This window comes from Bemisia tabaci, chromosome 7 (genome assembly GCF_918797505.1).
Source record: "Bemisia tabaci chromosome 7, PGI_BMITA_v3".
Lineage (NCBI taxonomy): Eukaryota > Metazoa > Arthropoda > Insecta > Hemiptera > Aleyrodidae > Bemisia > Bemisia tabaci.
Genome location: NC_092799.1, coordinates 224,859 through 243,110, shown reverse-complemented (window position 1 = coordinate 243,110; position 18,252 = coordinate 224,859). Strand labels below are relative to the sequence as shown.

General features: G+C 39.8%; 1 protein-coding gene and 1 long non-coding RNA gene across 3 annotated transcripts in view; both read left to right on the top strand.

Annotated features, from left to right (window-relative positions):
• The window catches only part of loaf (low-density lipoprotein receptor domain containing lost and found), a 175,678-nt gene that overhangs the window by 64,938 nt on the left and 92,488 nt on the right, over positions 1-18,252 (top strand). The gene's annotated exons all lie outside the window — the stretch shown is intronic.
• On the top strand, positions 7,822-11,159 carry LOC140224985 (uncharacterized). Its single transcript, XR_011900203.1, has 2 exons — positions 7,822-8,768; positions 10,064-11,159. It is a non-coding gene; the product is annotated as an uncharacterized lncRNA (long non-coding RNA).

Below are 18,252 nucleotides of genomic sequence, written 5' to 3'. Positions count from 1 at the left end.
TACTATAATAGTCAATTTGCTTATAGTCAATTTGCTTATAGTCAATTTGCTTATAATGTAAAGCGCCTTCAATTGCGCTTGATGCCGTGCAACACTTCAAAGGTGGAATAGTTGCTCAGAGCGCCTTCAGAAGAGTAACCTTGACTAGATAGAAAGCAGAAGATCAGGATTACCGCGGAAATCCCACTCTAGCGCGTGCATAGTTGCACATTTTCTCATCATAGACATTAAGTATAAAAGCATTTATACCTCAATGTGTGACGTTGCAAGTTTTTCAATGCGTATATCAAATGTAATAAGCATAGAAAAAAGGTTATATCACTTTATTCGACTTGATCGCTTTGGCCAAAGACCTAAACTCCCAAGGCTAATGCCTCACTTATTATGTTGGCAACAAAAACAATTTTTGTTTTGCGAATAAATATTTCCCCACGGGCTGAATTTTTCTCGTTTCTTCTTAGAGTTCTGTGTAACAAAAAATGAGGAAGGTGATTTCCAGGGGATTAAAAAAATTGATTTGTCAGATGTACTAGCTCGACTTCCTTTCGCAATGAGGAATCGCACTATTTCTGGCTCAGTTTAGAAAACACGTATGTACGTATAAACGTATGTGTATATAGTTTTTGTACGCAGATAAGTCCTTTCATAGATGAACCAGGGGTAAACAAGTTCAGTTTTGCAAAGTATGCAGTACAGTTCGCTTCAAATGTCTAATTGCAGTTTTTCAAGGGTGAGAAACTTGAAATTTCTGATTTCCATACCCGAACGAACTGAACTACATTCCGCATAAGGGAACTACGAATGCATTACGTTTTGCAATAAGGAGCCACTATTTCTGACTCATTTAAAAAAAAAAAAAAAAAAAAAAAAAAAAAAAAAAAAAAAAAAAAAACATACATGCCATTGGTTTCCCTATGCAGATATGTGGGAGAGCCAAAGATTTCAAAATGTAATCCAATTGTTGGCCCACTTTTAAAAGCACCCATCTGCATGGTGAAACTAATAGCACGTACGCCGTTTCTCAAATGAATCGGAAATATCACAGTTCTTAATTGCAAAATGGACTGCATTTTGCAAAGAAAGAACCACGATTATTGCAATGTTGCTAAGACTGTGCAACTTCCTTGGTCTTGGAAAAAAACCTGATTATCCATTGACAGTTTCTACTTTACTCGCTGAACACTGTGAATCTAAGACAAAAATTACCATGTAAATTTCGTATTTTTTCATGATTTAAATTATTTTAATGCAAAGCATGAATTTGCACAATTTTAGCATCATGGCAATGCTTCTGGCTCCTTTTTGCAAAATGCAATCCAAATGCAGTTCAGTTTTCTACTTTCAAGTCAATTTTGAACGTTCAAGCCTATTATTGAGACTTATTTCATGATGCTCTAATTTTTGCCTTTTCTATTAACCTGTCTATTAATCTATTTTATTCTTGCACCTCTTTGGAGAATATCCGCACGCGGATTTGGCTAAATTTTTAACTTAGTGCCAACCTCCGTTGTACCGAAACAAAATTCTCTCTGGACGACGACGGTGCAACTGTACAACCTCCGGTTTTCATGCCAGCAATAATGACGACCACATCAAAAATTCTCGACCCCCCTTGGTAAATCGAAAATGCGCGAAATGAAAGGGTACAATACAAACGTTAGCCTTTAGCCAACAAACAGCAGAGTTGAGTCCTTGACTTCTGGCAAGTAGTTTCTTAGGCTATAGTCCTCAATTGTATATGTTTAGCTAAAAAGTGAGCCGAATTTGATCGTGGAAATCTGCCCTCTAGATAAAGATCAAATCCAACCGTCGAAGGGTTGTCAAAAGTGGAGGTGCCTAGTTTTTCAGTGTAATAATGGCGTCTCCTTATATTTTCTTCTCCTACCTTCCTTGCATTACTCGACAAACAGGGAGGAGGAGGGAGGCCAGGGGTCAGATGGGCCTGGATCTATCGTCCCTTCGCTCTTGGTTCGCCGATGTAATTTGATACTTGCATTGAACGCAACATAAAGCATGACCGGGAGGAAACATAAAGATGTATCGTCGCTCTGCCGGGTTAAGAGCGAAGCGTGACTTCCAGGTGAACCCTGTCCCACGAATGACCCCCCCCCCCCCCCCATTACGTAGAGCTCACTCCATAATGAACTTACATGTTCTCTCGTCATCCGGGCAAGTGATGAAATAACCGGACCTCTCACACGTTTTCCAGGCCGGCAGGTCCCCCCCCCCCCTTCAAGTTCTCGGTCGTCGCTCGTCCATCCCAAAAATCGACGCCTGGCAGACAAAAGGGCGTAAGTTCAATTAAAAATGAACCCGCGGGAAAACATTGAGTTATATGGACGACAGAGTTCATCGCCAAGTGTAGTTACGTCCTTTTTTTTGGAGGGTGACGGAATGTTTAGTACAAAATCGAAGACAGGATACTGGGACACCTAACGCGATTATTGCTTTTTGGCGAGACGGTGGAGCGGGAGGAGGGGGGGGGGGGTAGGGCGATTTGGCGATATCGCATGGAGTCAGCTTGCTTCGGCTATCCCTCATAAGATTGGGGCCGTCTATGTGGAGATATTGGATTTTCCGCGGTCTTCTCGTGGAGCCGTAAGTGCATTTTTGTGGTGAGCTGCGGTTAGCGCATGCTCTTATCAGTCACAAAGCTCATTCCAAACTGGACTTACGGCTCTCTTTCGTAATACGGCAGTTTTAATACCGAAGCAGCGTCAATGTTGTATTCATAGTAGGTATTCTCCAGAAACTTCTTTCTTTAGAGAGGCTTCACATATGGCATTTTGTATCAAGAAGCTTTATCACGGCCGCAAAACTTAGGGCCAGAAAAGCCAATTTTTACCAACTCTCAGGAAAATTTAACGATCCTGCGATGGAAATGTACTTTTGCAGGGATCAAAATGATTTTCCATCACGAATAAATTCTATGGTTTTGACAAACGCCGAAAAAGTTTAAGATTGAGACTCTGTGCGCCTTTTTTTATTTTTATGTTTTGTTTTAAAGAACTTTTGAAGTAATCCGCCTCAAGTTCGCTAAAACGAGACTTAATTAAGTACAAATAATCAGGAGGATTGAACTCTGAGTCTCGTTTATAGACAGTGGTCATTTCGAGTGACTTTTATCGATAAGTATTGCTCAAGTGGAAATTCATCGATCAAGGGTTCAAGGACGACTGGAAAGGGTTAGTATTTGCAAAAGCAATACTCAATGTTAGGGATGAAGATAAATTATTATTTTCATGTTCAAATTTTGTTTGCCGACTTTAAATTTCTACATTTTTAACAGAGTAAAAACCACTAGTTAAATACGAGACTAAGCTAGTTTTTCTCTTCTCTTAAAGTTAGTTCATTTATAAAGATGTCAAGTGGTCCACCTGAATCTGGATCGAACCGAGATGCTATCGTTGGGTGTGGTGAAGTATGGGGGCTCGCAAATGTTTATCCGGGGGGAGGGGGTGGAAAGAACCTCTATAAGGAAACCTCTCTTCTTCTGTCGACTATTTAAAAGAATAAGGATACTTTGAAAGTAACGTAGTTGAGTTGCGGGAATCGCTTCTCGACCGAGGTGGTCCGGGCTGCAACGAGGGGTGTAAGGGGTTAGGGAAGAGGGGTTGCTCGGGACAGGATCAAACGCAGTTGGCTCGGCGTTCGGGGCTTTTGAGCGTAATTTTATACATGCGATTCTGGGAACTCGGCGAATCTCCGCGCGGGTCCCACCTTGACTAGAAACACGGCGAATCTACACGGTGAACAAGATTGTAGTTGGGTGGTTTTTTGGGGCGTAAAAATAAGAATATCACAGGAGACGTGGCAACGCGGTGACGGCATGCCAGCTAGGAGTCTAGTTAACCTAATTTATTCTCCAGGCTGCGTCTCAAAGATGCGCCACCCCAAGGGAGTAACTCCATTTCGAGATGAACCTTTAAAAGCGTTGAGTTGTGTGGACGACAACGTTTAAGTCAAAATGTAGTCGAGTCCTACCGTCGGGTCGACAGCCCGATGCTTCCCTTGTATCCTCTTTATCCAGCTTCTCAAATCCAAATTTTTCCCGACCGTCTCGATATCCTGATTCCACCGTCGTCACCGCCCGCCGCAAATTTCAAGCTTTGAAAGCTACTCGACGGTTGCAAAATGAAACCCTTGCGAGCAGGCTGATTTTCAAAGTGATAGACAAAACGATCGACAAATAAGAGAAGGGTCGATCCTCTTGGTAAAAAGCGGTGGTTGCAATGGAAAAAGAGGTTTTTGTTATACCCTAATAGCACAAGTGGTGTCACAAAATTGGGAGAGGTTTCTAAAATGTTTCGGTAAGTGTCTATATCGGATCTTTCAATTGATACATTTCTAACACAGTTTTAAAATGTTTCAATGAGAGGACAGTTTTCCCGTATCATTAACACATTTTATAAATGTATTAAAACTATTTTTACGACACATATTAGAAACGTTTTATTGATAGGTTCAGGGACAGTTTTCAAAATGTGTAAGTTATGTCTCATGCTCCGGCATTCGGCAAGAAAATAGAGAGTTGCAGGAAACGTTTCAAAAACGTGTCAAACACCTTCCCCACGTGTTTCGTTGTTACATTTCTTACGCCTATCTAAAATGTTTTTTTGCGTTTCAACATTTTTGGACCACAGATCAGCTTCGTTTTAGACCCGTTTCAGACCCGTTTCAGACACATGGGAACGAATCATCGGCATGAAAATAGAAACTTGCAGGAAACGTTTCAAAAACGTGTCAAACACCTTCCTACGTGTTTCGTTGTTACATTTTTAACGCCTGTCTAAAATGTTTTTCTGCGTTTCAACCTTTTTTCGACAACAGATCAGATTCGTATCAGACTCGTTTCAGACACATGGGAACGAATCATCGGCATGAAAATAGAAACTTGCAGGAAACGTTTCAAAAACGTGTCAAACACCTTCCCTACGTGTTTCGTTGTTACATTTTTAACGCCTGTCTAAAATGTTTTTCTGCGTTTCAACCTTTTTTCGACAACAGATCAGATTCGTATCAGACTCGTTTCAGACACATGGGAACGAATCATCGGCATGAAAATAGAAACTTGCAGGAAACGTTTCAAAAACGTGTCAAACACCTTCCCTACGTGTTTCGTTGTTACATTTTTAACGCCTGTCTAAAATGTTTTTCTGCGTTTCAACCTTTTTTCGACAACAGATCAGATTCGTATCAGACTCGTTTCAGACACATGGGAACGAATCATCGGCATGAAAATAGAAACTTGCAGGAAACGTTTCAAAAACGTGTCAAACACCTTCCCTACGTGTTTCGTTGTTACATTTTTAACGCCTGTCTAAAATGTTTTTCTGCGTTTCAACCTATCTTCGACAACAGATCAGATTCGCATCAGACTCGGTTCAGACACATGGGAACGACTCATCGGCATGGATATTAGCACATACAGGAAACGTTTCGAAAACGTGTCAATCACCTTTCCTACGTGTTTCGTTGTTACATTCTTTACGCCTGTCTTAAATGTTTTTCCTCATATGCAATTTCTTCCCGTGTGCTTTCGAAAAATAAGATTTTTTTCCTTCTTCTTTGTTTTTGCCTCGGTTTGGCCTATGTTATCAGCAAAATTTCTATTAATTGAACGTAAGTTCTTCTCACATTTCTGTCTTTCAGAAAATTCACGATTCTTTTAATTTAATCAAATTTATCAAAGTTTTGGTTGTTTGTCTCAGCATGGATCAGATTTGTATTACATTTTCTAGTCTTATATTGATTATTCATGAAACCTTGGTCAACTGCATGCTGAAGTATGGCAACTCCCATGCAGAGGGGAAAGAAGCAGGTAGTCGTCAACTGAAAATATTCTTTTCGTGTCTAAAAATTTTAAATTGACAGCGAAACTTACATATAATTTTGGCATAGCATTCCAAATATATAACAATCCCTTTCAGATATTATATTTTTCTCCCTCTACCCAACCCCTCCCCCCCACCCAATTATCAAGGAAGTCGCAAATTTTGTCATAAACTTGACGTAAAGGTTTTTAAATATCTTTACTTGCTAGCTCCACCGCAGATAAAGAAAGTATTGTCCCCTCCCCCACGAAAAAAATCTACTTCGTTTAAGTATATACCAGTTAGGGTACTTGCAGTGAAAAAACCATTATTGAAAAAATGTTTGTCTGTTCGTCCCACGTCCTAAAAAATGTACTTGTACATCAGTATCTCAAAATCAATTTTTTTTATTTCATTCAAGGAGGTCATTGAGGATCATCTCCCTGCTAAAAATTTTTCATGGAATTCCATGGTATTCCGTGCTGTTTCTCATGGAATCCCATGGTGAAGACACGGAACTCCATGGAGACTCCATGAAGACTACATGGAGAAGGCACGGAACTCCATGGTGACTCCTTGGGTTTCCGTGGAGACTGCATGGGATTCCATGGTGGCAGCAGGAGATTCCGTGGTGGCTACATGGAATTTCAAGGGAGCGTAACGGAATAGCAGAGAACATGCATTGGAACACTGCGAAACACTAGAGACCACCACAAGAATAAACATGGTAATCTGTAAGCCTTTGATCATTGACAATCAGCAACTATTTGCTGTTTCGTTATGCATCATAGAATTAAGTTGAATTACTCACCGAAGTTCACAAGTGAGGGCCACTAAAATGTTTCATGTCATCAGTTATCACAGAATAAGTCTTCATTAGTGCACTGAAATTTCTACAACCATGGCATTCCCAAGACAATGCCCACTATTTAACGATAATTTAATAATTGTACCAGTAGGTAGCAATTACTTTCTGTACGGAGAATGTTTTCATTTAAAATATGTTTAACTCAGAGATTTGCTATGGTTGACAGAGATGTAATAATAATTTGCTGCTTATACCTACTCTGTTTAAGACAACTGAAATAACCGCAATAGTTTGTCAAAAAACAGAAAACACGCAGCTTCTTCGAACCTGTAGGTACAGCTTTAAAGTCTGTCAATTAGAGACCAAACGTCTGTGTTTTGCAAGATTAGTTTAGACACTAACTATTCAATAGGATCGCCTTTACTGAAGCTCAACCGTCATACTTCCAAATCTCCTGTGTGAAACCAACATTGAATTGTAGAAAGAACCGAATAGCGGTAATAGCAAAACCAATGAGAATTGAGTTGTATCTATCAGAATTTTTTCATTCTATTTCTACGCATGGCCAAAATAAAAATTTGAAGATCGATTACCAAGAGTCCATCGCGATACACTGCTGGCTTACTTTCAGGTTAATCAAAATTCACCAACTTCGAGGTAACATTACTTTCGTAACGAAGAAGACTCGAATTCGAGCTGATACTAATTAAATCACATAAAAAAATTAAAATTTGCATTACTGGCAGTGATAACCAACAACTCATCTTGTGTTTACAAAGTGATTCAGTTCCGACTCCAAAACAAAACCTGCGTTGCAATCCTGCCGGCCTGCCCTGTTTCATGTTGAAATTGTATAAAAATAAACAAGCAGTTCCAACGCCCAAGCGTTGAAGGGCGCTTCTTTGTCAAAGCATATTACTACCAACTTATGTACCCGAAGACTGACGAAGCTGGAATTTAAAGTGGGATTCTTTTACCGCAAAACCCTTCAAAACTTCAGATCGACCGCGAAGTCCTGAAACTTTCCACAAGCATTTTGTGATGAATTTTAGTCAGTGGTGAATGGAAACATAAAGGATTCACTGTAAATCAGACGACGGGAAAGAGCGGCGGAACCTCTAAAGCTGGTGCGTCAACGCGATCTAGCGGACAGCGGCGTTGCGACGCCGCGAGGTAGGGCGCGCAGGTCGCGGGGCCGCGTGAAGAGGAGTTCAGCAATGGGGAGGGGAAGCGCGGGTCGCGGGGAAGAGAGGGACCGGCCGGCCGGCGGTGACATCGGCGCTGGCTGGACCCATATTCACGGCGTGAACGCAGGCAGCGCTAATGTCTCCGCTAACTGGAGTTGGGGGTCCTTATTCATTCTCTTGGTCCATGTCATAACCTTAAACCTTCCGCTCAATGCCGCAAACAGCTGACGTGTCGATGCTGCGCCAAGAAAATGAACCAATCACAAAGTAGCACAGTAATACGTCACTAAAATGAAGAGATCACGTGACTGTTCGTAATATTTTCAAATCGATCTGAAAGTACTGCCTCGGATATAAGTATTTAAAGCATAAGGAGGCCCTAAAATACTTTAACCAGGTAAAACGTCCGTGCGAGATTGTTATGCTTAAAAGCAAAACATTTCACGAAAACTTTTACGAATACCAGATGCAGAAAAAAATCCAATTTTTCCCGGGTGTACCAGAATGGCGTCATTACCCATAAGGCAAAAGGGCATGTAGTATAGTACATGTTACATCAGGGGAGTCGAACGGTTGGAAAGGGCGCATCTGGTACCCAGAAGCGCCCAAAATAAAAGCAAGAATAGAACGCAAATGTTAAAGCGTGTGAAGTATGAAACATTATCGGCGTTACGCATTTCAGTAATAAATAAGCGAATGAGTTTTTATAGATCATGCAGATTTAAATAAAAAATCCTCAATTCAATTCGGCAAGTCAGGAGATGTGCCGCCCCGCCCTGCCTCGCCCTGCCCTGTCGGTATTTTGAGGTTAGGTTATCAACGAGGCGTGAATCGTCAGGCTCAATGAAGCTCTCGCTAACCATACAGTAATTCTCAGAAATTTATATATTTCTTGACTTCCTGCTTTCGCTACATCACGCCAAATCCGAGTTGAATGCAAGGGCCTTGAACTGAATCTAGGTAAGTCATGAATAACAATGATTAGCAATTCCTATTACTGAATGTAGGCATAGGCACCAATAGTGATCCATCAGCCACTGATCTGTAACCTCTCCATAGAATCATAGCATTACATTTATTTCTGTATCTTGATAAACTATTCTAACATTCTTTGTTGAATAGTAGATTCGTATGTGCTCATCATTTTCTCTATCTTCTCCTTGGTCACTCCTCCGAGTCTGCACCCCAAACATGAACCGTGATCGAATATTGGTTACAGTCTACCTTATCGTGTTTTCAGCACACGGTTAACATTCTAACTGCATTCCATTCCTCGCTGCTCATCAGCTCATGTCATCGTCCTCCTCAGGGATAATATCAGATATCTGTTAGATCATACGAGATCGCCATTTCCTATCGTTTGCCGAAACCCATATAGACTGTGAATAAAATTCACAGGTGAGAACTACTTAGGACTGAAAAAGAAACCTTAAATACAGGCCCCTCTAGATTTTTTTGCTGTGTGATGGAAACTAAAGCCCACCTCAGACAGTCTAGCTTTCCTCCACTTATACCGAGTGAAAAGTTGGATCGTTTGATACGGACATGAGAACATAGAGCTCGCTCATCGTATGTTGAAACAAATGTTTCTCTCCGATTAGCTCTGAATTCGCACCACTCAACAGGTAAATTCATGTAGTCAGGTGGCACCACTGGTGAATGGTGACTTAAACAATACTTTTGACGTTTGTCTCAACGTATGATGCGTGAGCTCTAACATTTGTTTGAGAAGTTGAACGAAAACCTTGGTGTGACCTAACTTTCAAATTTTTGTTCAACCTCTCAAATGATCGTTGTGTCCTCGTGTTGTATTACACGATCCAACTTTTCATTTGACATGAGTGAAGGAAAAGTGACGTCTGAATTGAGCCTTAGCTATTACTTGGTATTTTTATCCAGAAATGTAAGTAGTGTGAGAGATATATCTGAAGTTACAGATGAGGCCTTAAACTTTTAACTCTAGAGGGCTAAAACATCACATCCTTATCAACCATGTTTCAGTGAATTATCAGATGTCCAATAATTTACTTCCTATTTTTATGGCTACCAATGCAATAATTGCTCTTACACACAATTTTACCAATGCTTTTTCACAAGTATTTTGTCCTATTACTAAAAATTATTTGGCTATCCACAGAACTTATTTTAACTTCTCGAGAAATGTTAGTTGGCTTCACCTTGATATTGTTTTAATTTAGTGCTGATCATTGGTTGTACTCATGGTTTTGATGCGCTGTACATTATTCATTTTTCAGAGCTTTCATAAAAACACACCGAGACATTTACCTGCCTTGTTCAGCTGCAGCAATCGCCATTTGTTTTCTATCATCTGGCAGTTCCTTTGATCTTATTGAACAGCCATTCGCAGGGAATTAGTGGCAACCTTTAAACCATCTAGATGCAATTAAGCTTCCCAGACAGAAACCAAAATCTACAGTTCATATTTCACTCTCTTGGCCTCTAATTTGGATAGTGTTGTGATAATTTTTGGTGCTGTTTTCCGTGCTCATTGTGAAATAATTTGAATATGTTTTCACATTGTCAACTGAATGAAATCTTATTTGAAATGTTGAGCGTGCAGTATGTGACGCGAAGGTACAGTGCGGTAGTTTCTCAATCGTTAAAAGAATTATTACATCTCTGTCAAGTATAGTTGGTACTATGTGTCTTCAAGTTGGTGAGTGTATCATTTTCATTTATTTTGATTACAAGGAAAACTTGTAAATTATCTAATTAAATACTAAAAAAACCAGCAACATTGAGTAGAACAGTTCTATGATGACTTAAAGAAACAACACCATGGTAACTTGATGGTGGAAACCTGCATGAGACACAGTGAGTGCTGTGGCAGGTTTCCACGGTGAGAATTTGCCGTAGAGAAATTTTCCATGGAGAAATTTTCCATGGTGACATTTTCCGTGGTGCTTTCCGTGGAGAAATTTTCCATGGAAAAATTTTCCGTGCCCAATTTTACGTGGAGAAATTTTCCATGAAAAACCAGCACGGAATTCCATGAAAAATTTTTAGCAGGGCTCCAATTCTTCATCACACTTTCACTACCTGCCTATCACAGTTTTAAGTTTCTCAATTATATTTGAACAGGACTTACTTAAAATTGGGAACTCAAGGCTGGCCTCACGAAACAACCCACTTCATTTCAACTTTAGTACGCGCAAACATCAGCGAATAACCTATCACATAGGAAGAGATGACCATCTTTATGATCTTTTGATGCTTCTCAAGTAGACCTGAGAGGAGAGGAGGAGAGACAAATGTTACCTTGACCTGAATGCATCACCAACATCACCATCGATCGGTTCCCACAAATAAACTTGAGTTCTGCGCCATGAATTGTATCTCTCTTTTTCTTTTCCCAGTTCTATCTCTGAGGCGCAGACAATATTTACCTAAACTCAACATTAAAAGGGCAATGCTTCTACATTATGCCATACGCCACCACTACATGATAAAAAAATGATTGCTAATTTACCAATTCTGGGTATAGCAAAATTACCTTCACTTCTTAAGCTTTTTTATCCTTGCATGGTGTCGAATCAACTAAACAATTTGCTAGAATCGCTACACCAATCAGTTAAATTTGTTGGTGTAGGGATTTTACCTGCACTATTTGCTTGTTCGGTTTGTAGCTAATTTTTTTTTCCCGTGTAGCCCTGCAGCTTAGTTGTTGATATTTTGCGTTTGTTTCTTGAACCATGCAAGACAATGAGGAATGGAGGTGTGTGAAGGGTCGGCTTTGTCAGCTGAACTCTTTGTTGTGCCCTCGTCAGGTGGAATCAATGAGAAGATAAAGCCACCACTTGAGTTGCCGTAATTAGTTTGTTGCTAAATCTACCCAAAGTAGGCTTGACAAAAGGGATGACTGAACAAGCAGACTAATTCCATTCCTCCTTAAGCGTCTTTCCCACTTACAAACTAGAGCCCACAAACTGGCACTAATTCTTCATCATGGAAAGTCAGTTTTGCACTGATACTCATTAGAGCTCAAATTTTTTACTCTAATGGAAATTGTTGGAACTTTCTCTGGCCTTGATTTCCCTGCAAAATATTATCCCAGGACTATTCCACCAACTTGTTACTCACAGTCAGGGCCACATTTTTAGTGACTTTTTCTCTTCTAGTTTTTAAGTTTACTAATCAATAGTTACCTATTTTGAATACTTTTTTTCAAAGTGTACTAATGGTATTGTCTAGTTTCTTAATTCCTTTTGTTTCATTTCATTAAAGTTTTCTTTGTCTTTTCAATAATTAGCATTTGTCTATTGGAAAATGAACTTTCAACTCGGACCTTTGAAGCTTTTAAAAACTACGTACCTAGTAAAGTAGTGAAAGAAATTAAAACTAACCTTTAGTTCTTTCCTCCTATGGAATCTTTTGAGAACATACAATTTTTAGCCTTTGTACAGCCTTAAAGAGATAGTTAACGTTTTAAGCATTTTTTTAAGCCATCCTTTTGGGAGCAAAATTATTAGATTACGGAGAGATATAATGCTCAATAGTAATATTCTGGATATTTTTTGTGTTCACTAAATTTAAAAATATTGAAGCAATTCACATTCAGTATTATGTCAGAAACTTTGCTCTGATATATAATGCGGTCTGTTGTAATGTTTGCTGAGAATGTTTCATAGATGTTGTTGTTGATTTGTTGATACATGGTTACATCACATTTTTTGCCACTCAATCATTGTTTCCAAGAGTTTGAAACGCTTGTAGAACCTAGATATAGACTTCAAAAGGATAACAACTTTTTTGAAACATGCGTTCAAAACTTTGAGATAAGGCACCAAAAATAATAAAAAAAAAAAACCATGTATTCTGACTGCTGGGGCAACAACTCAGTATGAAAATATTTGTACTCTAAATTTTGCTGACATGTTTCCAAGTGATGATATATGGGACGTTTCTAAGATGGTGTGGACGATTAAAAATTTCTAAAACAATTTCTATGTAAAAAATATTTATTTGTCAGAAAATAACAGAAAAGACAAGTTGAGATTTGAAATGAAATAAAACCTTAAATGTTTTCAGGATACGTCTCTAGAACATGTCCCCGCAACCTTTAAACCAGTTGCATAGAGAGGTGTCAATCATGGTTGACCCCTGTCTATGCAACTGGTTTAGAGGTTGCGGGGACACGTTCTAGAGAGGTATCCTGAAAACATTCAGTTTTTCATTTTTTGATACGTTCTTTAAACTTTTGAAACTCATGTCTGAAACATTTCTGAAACGATTTTAGATTTTGTGACCATTAAAAAGTATGTGTCACAAATGAGTCAAAAACAAATTTGAAAGGTTTTCAGGATAGATCTCTGAAAGGTGTCACCTGACACCTTTAAAAGGGTGACATAGAAAGGTTTCAGACACGTTTCTGAAACGTGATTTAAACTTTTTCAGGCGGAAGTCATGTCTGAAACATTTCTGAAACATTTCTGAAACAATTTAAGATTTTGCGATCTGTTTTAAGGAGGTGTCAAAAATGTGTCAAAGAGGTACAGCCTTCCCTGACCTGAGTCTGAAATAAATTGAAAACGAATCTGAAAGGTTTTAAGGACACATCTCTGAAAGGTGTCACTTGACACCTTTAAAAGGGTGACATAGAAAGGTTTCAGGCACGTTTCTGAAACGTGATTTAAACTTTCTAAGTATCTAAAATGTTTCAGTGAAACATTTTATAAATGTTCAAAGGTTTCATTGACACCTTTTAAAAACGTTTTTAAAACCAGATGTGCTATTAGGGTAATTGACCAACTAACAGCAACCCACGAGGGACACAATAGTAAATCCATCATCTCATCTTTCAGTCTATGGCAACCATCCGTTTCAACCGATAGGATCGTTCCATATTTTATTTGTGTTCTTTGTACATGGCTTTGTCCATCACTTTCAATAGTCAGCCAATAGGTGCACTTAACTCGAGATTGAGTTCTGCGAGGCGACTGTGCCGAATAAAATGGATCATGTCGACAAATAGGATGAAAATACTTACCTTTGGAAAAGGAGAATATCTTCATGCATTGGGAGTTTCATGGAAAAAATAAAGAAAAAAAATTGCGTGCAATAATTTGCCTTTTACTTAACGAAAAAGGCATTGAATGATATTAATATGTCCAAAATCAACATGCGAGTTACAAATCAGCGTTCCTTAGTGACAATAATTCAGGTTATCCTCATTATTGTTTATTGTGGTGTTTGCCAAAAATTCCTCGTTTGCGTTCGGCACGTGTCCGCGAAGAAAAAAGAGGAAGTAGAAGGAGGAACTGATGAAAATAAGCTTGAGTCAAATGAAACATTGAGCCACTAAATAACTACGAAGAATGATTTTCAAATCGGAGCGCATTGCGGTTTGAGCACCATATTGCTCCACGCTGGCTTCAATCGCCTCGCCTTCAAAATTCCAGGTAGGCAAAGTGAGTCCCTTCGGAGCTGCAATGGTTGCTCGACATAGTTTGCCACGCTCAGTTGGCAGATGAGTTGAAAATGCCGTCCATTGGCGTCGGCGGTGACTTTGAAGAACTTTTTTTGTTGAGTGAGGGGACGGATTGATAACTTTCGTTTCTTAAAGATAAAAATCCTCGAAAGTCACATGTGGTAGGTACGATGGATTTGCCGAGATAGGGTGCAAATATAGGGGGCAAGTAAATTAGGGTGTTTGCTGTTATTCCAAAGTTGGAATCCCTAAACAAAGTGGCAACCCTGATAATGTGTTTATCTGTGCATGTTGAATTTGACACAAAGACACAAAGACGGGGTCCTCGTATCTAAAAGCACGGGGAAAAAGTGAAGCCTGGTTTGGCGCTGGGTTCTTGGGTGAGTGTGTAAATGAGCGTGGGAATCCATGGCGGCAAACGGAAATTTGATTTGAACTTGTCCTCTTGATTTTTCCACATTTCTTCTTCTAAACGTATTTTAAATGCCTAAAACGAATGTAATAAGAGAGTTGGGACTGCGACTTTTTATGGTACACTTACTTTTTCTCAATAACAGGCAGTAATCTTAGATAAAGTTAGTTTTTCTTCTGCTCATGGTGGTCCTGCCGATTCAAACGGACCGTTACAGTCCTAGATGACCGTTACCCCCAAATGAAATTATTCCGTCGACGCCGGACCAAAACTAACCTAAAGTTAAAAAAAAATATGAGTGGGTAAGTGAATTTGGGCAAATATCAATCTAGAATACCTTGTTTCCGCAATTTTATTTAGTTCCCGCCCCACATTTGAGTTTCAAACTTGTCCCGATTTCGCCGCCAATCCTCTAGCCAATAGTAGAGGTGGTTGAAAAGAAGCTTCATTTTTTGCTTTTAACGCTCCGTCTTCATGTCTTTGGTTTGACAAGATATAGAGGTAGACTCTCAACGTAGCCCAGGATATCCCATCCATTACGGCCTGAATCGACGAGTGCTTTTTTTGTGCTCGAGAATTGATTCCAGAGAAAACCGTTGGCACCATTGTGTTTCTCGCGACATTTTACTTAATCTTCTACTAATCTAAATATCCACATAAATGTAATTTAACGTATTTTCTTTTTTTAAACATTTTGCACGAGCGTAACGATGTTTTCGAATGCATCCACGCAAGCCCTAGGTTGAATTCTATTGGGTCAAAATGACGGAACCCACTTCAATGTTGCTAAATTATACTTTTGGGGGGGGGGGGGGGGGGCATTTGGAGGAGAAAAAGCCCCCTCCCGCCCAAAAAAACAATAAATTTGATTCTATTTTTTACAATGATCTTTAAGAAAAAAAAATTGTATTTCTAAATCTGTGATCCAAAATGAATTCACGCAATAGAGGGTTAAGAGTATGTACTCGAAGCCGCAAATCTCGGAGACATGCAATAACTCGACTGATGGATGCCAACACCTGAAAACCCGCTCGGGCGTGGTGGCTGGTGTGGTGGCAGCGGTGGTGGGAACTGGCGAAAGAAAAATGGACGTTATCAGGTCGGCGCATTGGGCAACGCACGGCGCTAATTCGTTTTCCCGCGCAAACGGATGAAAAGTCCATTTTCAAATCCTCCCGTCCATTAATTACCACGGCTACGTTTCCATACGTCTTCAGCGCGGCGTCCCCTCCCTCTCTCCTGCCACCGCCCACTCACGCTCCCGCCGGCGCCGTTGCCGATTAGTGCAACGCTTCAATGAGTCAGTTAAGCTCGGGAGGGATTTGCCTACAAATAGTCGAATCCTACAGTTTTCGGTACGAGAAGAACGATGCTTACGTTAAAATTTCACGAAAAATTGTCTGCGCGGAGATGTAACGCATCCTTTATTGGGGTCCTCGAAAACATGTTTGAACCGACCGCCGTGAATTTTCGAGTCTATGCGTCATAGAACGGGAAGATGGCGGCACCGAAGCCGACCTGCTTACTACCGCCACGCTGCCGTTGTTGACATCACGATTTCTCGTTTGAGGTTAAGTGAGTTCTGTGTGAAAGTTTCATATCCTACATACATCTGTATCGCATTCTGATTGAAAAGCTTAGAGAATTAAGAACATTGGATGGATATGAATCTCAAACAAGGTAACCTACATAACCTCCAGCTGACCAACAAAATCACACCGCCAATGCGACGCCGTCGTGTATTCTTCCACTACGTATTTCGCCGCCATATTGATCGTGACGTGTACATTAGAAACCTACGAGTGCGCGGTTCAAACGTCATTTTAGGCCACCCTAATTTTCGGCACTTTCAAATAAACTTTTCTCCCATTTGCAGTCATCAAAAAAAATTAGGAAAGAAACCGTAAGCTTCGGTCACTTACTACTTTCAAATGACACAATAAAAAAAAAAAAAAAAAAAAAAAAAAAAAAAATGACTTAACTGACTCATTGGAGAGGCTGCACATACCCAGTATGGAGAATTCAAATGCTCATATCTTCGTTAACTAAGGATCTGCGCTGGCGGCTTTAAGGCTCACCCTCCCTCCCCTCCCGCCCGATCCTCGACGCTTCATACCTCTCATACGCAAGGTAATGTACCTTAAACTATATTTTTATTCTCTCTATTAATATATTTGTCCTTCATACGTAAACATGCGAAAAACTAAAGGGCTAAAGCTATATAACTGAACTATACTAATCCTGTGGGCCGTGATATTTGTAGTATGAATGTATTTTCTTTTACTTATCCGATCTTCCCTCCAAAAAGGCTAGAAGTTTCATATTTATTGAATGATCGGCTCATTCATAACATTCTAGAGGTATGTTTGAACAGTTTTCTTTAAAACTGTTGCTGTCCATCCGTAAACAAAAACAAGCAGGAAGCTCCAACGCATTCGCGTCGGAAAGCGGCTCTGGCGACGGTAGGTAATTGTTACGCGTTTACGGTTTCCTTGGTAACCTTTGTTTGCTATCAGCTGATGTCGAGTAGTATGACTAGGAAGCTCCAACCACGGCATTCTTCGAAAAAAGCGCGAAAACTTATAGATTTGAATTTTCAAATTTTAAACGTAAAGTACATTTTTTCCAGTGCGAGATTAAAGCACAGACCCGTTTTGAATTATTGACAGTATCACCATGATTCCAAAAATACACTACACAACATAGCATTCGCTCACAGGAAAAAGATATCAATTAAAATAAAATCAGTCCCCCCTATAAACAGCAGAAAATGGCGCCGATTCCCATCAACCAACACGCGGTCTCTCCAATGTAACATGGTCCGTTGATACTCCCCAGCTGGGACCGTCCGGAATAGCAGCTCTAGTGCAAGCACCAGAGCCGCTAAAAAGAGGAAAACAACCTCCCAAAACACGTTTTTCTTCATTTCTACATACGTGCAAAAATGTAAACTGAAACAGCTCAAACAAAATAACAATGTGCGTTTAAATGCATTAATTTCACAAGAAGTGACCATTTTGTGAAAGAGAATTTTTCAAGGAAAAATTTAGCGGAAATTGCAACTAAAAATCAACTTTTGTCGACATGGTTCGTTAGATTAAAAATTTCAACGTGGCAACGTGTCCTTGGCGTGTCATATATTAAGCAAGAATGTATAAACATTTAAGAGGGATCTGATAAGGAGCAGAGATGATCATTTTTTTAAAAAAATATGACCACAATTCCTCTTCAGACCACTTCATGAACTCAATCTAAGCTCCAGCGGTTGAAATATATTATTCCCGATGCTTCAATGCATTTCGCAGTTGAAGAAAATTTGTAAGGAAGCTTCACAACGGTGAAATTCGCTCACAAGTCAAATGATTTCATACTCTGAAGCCACAGCTATGACCACGGCGAGCAGTATTTGAAAGGAAGAATGGACGCCGTGCGCGCCTTCAATTAATCGGTTATACTACACGGGTTCCAGGGTGCACGTTTAGTGGTATCCTGAAATCGGCTCATCATGCTACTTGTGTTGTCTCAATCTTCGACGCGAGCCTTCGGATTCAAGTTTGTTTTTCGCTCAATCCTTTGTTTCCTAT